The following is a 5748-nucleotide window of genomic DNA, read 5'->3' as shown; positions in this document are numbered from 1 at the left end:
CCTGTCATCGCAGTTTTTAAGGCTAAAGCACCCTGAATGAAATTTGCTGAACCATCGTTGACACTTATGAACGTTCAAAACATTTCCATAAACTTCTTTGATATTCTTTGTGGCTACAGAGACGTTGTTTCCCTTCTTGTATTCAAACAGCATTACATGACGAATGTGTGTCTCATCGTGTGCCATCACTATAAGGGATTAGAGCATACTAAACTTTACACATTATATAGGCTACACTAACATGACGTTTAGGTGGTTCATTTAACTAATATACATGATGTACACTTTTTGGGAGGTGGTTAATGAAAGTGTTTCAAAATGCAACATTAATTTCTTGATGACCTAATTTTATGTATCATGAATGTTTTGAAAGTAAAAAATTGTGACACAGTTAAAAATAATCAACTTATACCTACTCACATTACTTTTCAAATAAATTATGCCAAAGACTTTTTTTTGCATGTGTATGAAAACTATTTTTAATAATCTTTATAATGGAAGTTGATAATGGAACATGTTCACAACTCACATTTACATTCTGTCATTCTACGCATCAAGGCACTAAACATGAAGATCAAATGTTATTTATATTCATTTATGTATTTAAGCAATACATATCCATATAAGAAGAGAGAAATAGCTTATTTCATCCTGAAAATTATTGCTACTTATAAAAAAAATGTTTCCTTATTTGTTTTGGTGGAAAACACTATTCTGAAATACTTCACTTAGGAAAAAAAAAAAAGACACTCATGAAGTGTTGTAGGAAAGTACACTATTTTGATCAGTTTGATTTCAACAATAATTTATCAATATGGAATTCTTTCTTCTTTAATAAACTAAAGCCTGGTACTAGTTGAACAGTGTCATAACTAGGAATCCCTGCTTGATTTTCATCTGAAACGAAATTAATTAATAATACTGTTTAGAAAAATCTGTTTATTCTGTTTCTAGTACCAATGAATGTTACTGACAAGCCTTCAATTTCATATAAACTCACAGAGAAACTTAAGAATGGTCCAAGTGAAAGCAGGCCTCTATACAGTGAAAATGTAATTACCTTTTATGTATATACAGTCATATTACTTTAGTTTTAAATATATGTGTCAATTCTCTTGGAAAAAAATCATTAGATATATTTTAACATGTAATTAATATAAAATGTTTAATTATCCTCAATTTATTTTTTTAATACAGTTAATATATAATAAATATAATTACTCCATTGCTACTTTATTTTCCTCACCTGGAAGATACAATCATTTGAGACAGCAGTCAAAATAAATCTGGGTATTAAAAGTTAAGAATTAACGTATATGTTATTTTCACCACAAATCTATGTCTCTTAAATCGTAAAATTAAACGTTTTTTTTTTTTTTTTGGTGTTCTGTTGCTTCGATTATCATAGTCCAGTTGTTCTTTTAAATCCCAAAGAATGGTTTTCTCGTATACTTATAAAATGCTTAGATTAATCACATGGATTATTTAGACACTTCCAGAAGGAGACAGTTCATATTTTTATCACAAAGTGATACATACAATCATGATATTGTTTTAGTAAAACAAATAAAAAAGAGTAATAAGTTGATAGCAGTTTTATTGTTGGATGGTACAATCAAGTTAAAATTTAGATTATTTAGGATGTCTCTGTTCAACATCGATGGTAACTTTAAATCCAACTATTTGTCTAAGCCATATTTTCATTGGCTGTGTTTTCACTAGATATTTGATAGGAATAGTAAAAATCTTGTTAATCCATTATCTTGCATCGTTAATTAGATGACGAGGCATTTGGCTACCTTAATAGAAGCATAATTAATAAAGATTTTACACAGGTTGTTTACAAAGGCATCGTTGAATCTAGATAATTATATGTATATATTTTTTTTTAATTTGGAAGAAGTGAACCTCACTCTTTAATGATTGTTTAAAAGGTTTGAATGATTGTTGAACAAAATAGTACTTATTTCTATCAGTAATAGACCTTTACAAACCCTAACTAATGTGTATAGTAGAGTGTCGTATTAACCCTCTAATTACCAACTTGTTTTAGACCTTTTACTATTGGTCAGAACCACATATTTCATCGTATTTGATTATTTTGTGTTTTCCCTCTCACTACATTTATTGTAAAGAACTTTCAAAATGTTCATTTGATTAGGATTTTTCTCATTTTAGTAAAGTATAACTGATGATATAATTAGGTTTATCCCACCTTTTAATTAAGTATGAACTGATGACATGGTTAGGATTATTTCACATTTTAATTAAGTACAGCCAATGATATAATCAGGAATATTCCATGTTTTGATTAAGTATGACTGATAATATAATTAGAATTATTTAACATTTTAATCAAGTATGACTAATGATATGATTAGGATTATTCCAATTTTAATGAACTATGACTAATGATATGATTAGGATTATTCCAATTTTAATGAACTATGACTAATGATATGATTAGGATTATTCCAGTTTTAATGAACTATGACTAATGATATGATTAGGATTATTCCAGTTTTAATGAACTATGACTAATATGATTAGGATTATTCCAGTTTTAATGAACTATGACTAATGATATGATTAGGATTATTCCAGTTTTAATGAACTATGACTAATATGATTAGGATTATTCCAGTTTTAATGAACTATGACTAATGATATGATTAGCATTATTATACCCTTTAAAACTGATTATATGATTGAAATCATTCCACATGTTTTGTTATTATTAATATTGAGTTTTGTTTCTTTACTTATTCTGTATCATCATGACGTTTACTACTTTAAGTGACACTGAATATAAATATTTTCTTGTTTTGCAGAAAGAGGTATGAAACCAGGATGAAAACGATGAGAAGCTATAAGAAGGTTGTATGTAAAAACCGATAAGAAGATGCTCAAGAGTTCTGAAAAAGTAATGTATAAAAGATTCTGATCATCTGACAAAAAAAGATTGGGATATTGTATAATGTTGTGTATAGTATCTCAAGCGGTGTTCCTCTATAGACGTGTCTGTTAATCAGATACAAATCAACAGTGTGAAGAAATCCATTTTTGTTGTGATCAGTTTTTGGTTGTGCCATAAAGATATCCTAAGACACTGTACAGAGGTTGTTTAGAAAGGTGTTGTTGAATCTAGACAATTATAAAACTTATGTAAAGTGCAGAAGGTGAGCAATTACTCCATAGGAAATCTCTCACTCCTTTGACAGTTGTTAAGCCTCTCTGAAAACAGAGAACTTATTTCTGTCAGTGTTTATGATAAATGTATGTTAAAGGCCAACAGTGTGTAAAGCTAATGTCTATCTAGTGATCGATAATGACATGTCTGAAACGTTCAGATGATAAGTGTGCTCAAATTTATGGAATAGTTTCAATTGGGATCTCAGACGATAAAGAACAACATTGGTGTCAGTATCAGAAAACTCGAGACTTTATGTAAATATTATATTGATGTTGTCACAATTGGTAAGAATTTAAAAAAAAAGCATTTATGAATAGCATCAGAATATTGTATTCTGGTGTTTGTTCAATTTTTCATTATTAAATAAATGTCAAGACACTGAGCAAGATCAGGAAAGTAAACAACAGACAAAAATATCAGTTATTTATGTGCTTATGTTGAACATAACTTCAAAAACACCCCAGCAATACAATAAAATTAATCCTTTTACAAAGTGTCTGTGTGTAAACAAATTCGTATGAATGTGTGTGTGTATAATGTAACAAGTAAATACTGTAAAAGGCATTCTTTTAATTCCATTCTGACTGCTTGAATGATAATAAATTAACGACACTCTTATGTTCATTTATGAATTAGTTGGTAGAAAATTAGTTAACTCGTAATAAAAAATCCATATTATACATCTAAATTTAGAATCATAGTTATAATGTGCAGGTCTACAACACAGAGTTATTTTTATTGTATGAAGCTGTTCAGAAATCTGTAATTCAGTTTTTTGTTTAAGTATGAATATATTCCAACATGAATGACATTATCTCAACTTAAAAAAAAATGACAGCATGTGATGTTTCATAAATGTTTATTAAGAACATACTTAACTGCAGTGAACTGTAATGCCTTTTTAAATATAATAAAGTAGCAATTAAATTGTTATTCTGATTTAGAACACTGCATTAATTAAAGAGAGAGAAGATTTTTTTTACACTTTCTGGAATCACAAGAAAAAAAAAAGTGAATGTTCTCAATTTGAGAATTAATGTAATTTAACAATAATTATTTCTTTGGGGATAAACATGAGATCAATGTCAATACTTGTTGTCAGTTTCTGAAACTAGTAAATTTGACTACTGGATGTCAGGAAAGTAAATGTTTTCTGTTCTAAACAACTCTTTTACCATTCCAACCAAATGTGGTCGAGGTGGGCGATATATAACGATGACTTTGTTCCATTGTAATCGTCTACTGTCTGCACGATAACCACAAAATACACAAAAACAGCCATTCTGTTGGCTATTTCTAGATTAATTTATTCATTTCCTGGTAATGTGTAAAATGGTACAACAAAGTTATAAATGTTCAACCAATAAGCATTAAGTATAAGGTTGGTTTGTTATAAATTTTGCGCAAAGCTACTCGAGGACTATCTACACTTTCTATCTCTAATTTAGAAGTGACAGACTAGAGGAAAGACAGCTAGTCAACACCACTCACCGTCAACCATTAGGCTACGCTTTACCAATGAATAGTGGGATTGACCATCACTTTATAACCTCCACGGCTGAAAGGGAGATCACGTTCGGGAACAGGATTCAAATCCGTAGTTTTGAATCGGGCGCACTAACCACCAGACCCTGACTTTGTTGATAATTTTGAATATAATGTTAAGTACAATTTCTATGAGTAACAGTCATGTTGGTATGGAACAGAAAACGAGATGCCTGTGAATAAGGTTGAAATGTACAAGCATATTGAAGACCATTGGAAAGGTAGTTGGTGAGTTTCTTTTAGCGTTGTGCCTTCCACGGGAAATAAACCCAGAATTCTAGCATTACAAGCCCTGAAGCTTACTGCTGAGCCAATGGAGTATGAGGGCACACTCATCATTTCTATTAAGCAACTTACGATGAATATGGCACAATTAAACAAATTACACGAATCATAAAAAAAAAATATTTAAAGATGAAGAAACTAAAACAAACATTAATTTATCTTTCATGGGAGTCTTAAATGTTACAGAATACATTATAACTTTCGTTAAATATCATCTACAAATTAACGATGTTATTCTTCATATTTCTTATAAAAGAAACATATGCTTTTTGTGATTTATTTATTTCACCTATTCAGGTCAATGTTTTATTTTAATAGAAAATTTTTCATGCCACCATTTTGAATATGAAAATCAAGATGTGTTTCGTGATAAAAATGAAGATACGAAAACAAAGTTCCCAATAATTGGGTCAATGTCTATCGATATGTCATTCAACCTAATAAGGGCACAGGCCAAACAAAGTTTCAATAAATCGTTTTTAACTTGAGACATAATGGAAAATGACGTTGAGTTGAACGCGTTCTTCAAGGGGTCATCAGCCATTATCGAGATAAGTGCCAGAATATGGGCTACAGATGCATTTGCTATGTTAGTACTTTATTTAACGTGCGCCCTTATTTTTAACCCTCAAATTATCGACCGGCGAGTCCACATATTGATTGCATCATATTATAATATTTATTGTAAAAAATTGACCAATGGGTGGAATAAATTACTTTATGTA

At 29.8% G+C, this 5748-nt stretch overlaps 1 long non-coding RNA gene across 1 annotated transcript; it reads left to right on the top strand.

The window, feature by feature from the left end:
* Positions 1-825: 825 nt before the first annotated feature.
* LOC111087440 lies at positions 826-4132 on the top strand. The gene is made up of 2 exons (XR_002612128.1): positions 826-1052; positions 2832-4132. It is a non-coding gene; the product is annotated as an uncharacterized LOC111087440 (long non-coding RNA).
* The last annotated feature ends 1616 nt before the right edge of the window (positions 4133-5748 follow it).

Source organism: Limulus polyphemus, unplaced genomic scaffold (genome assembly GCF_000517525.1).
Source record: "Limulus polyphemus unplaced genomic scaffold, Limulus_polyphemus-2.1.2 Scaffold2152, whole genome shotgun sequence".
NCBI lineage: Eukaryota > Metazoa > Arthropoda > Merostomata > Xiphosura > Limulidae > Limulus > Limulus polyphemus.
This window is presented reverse-complemented; position numbering and strand designations above follow the sequence as displayed.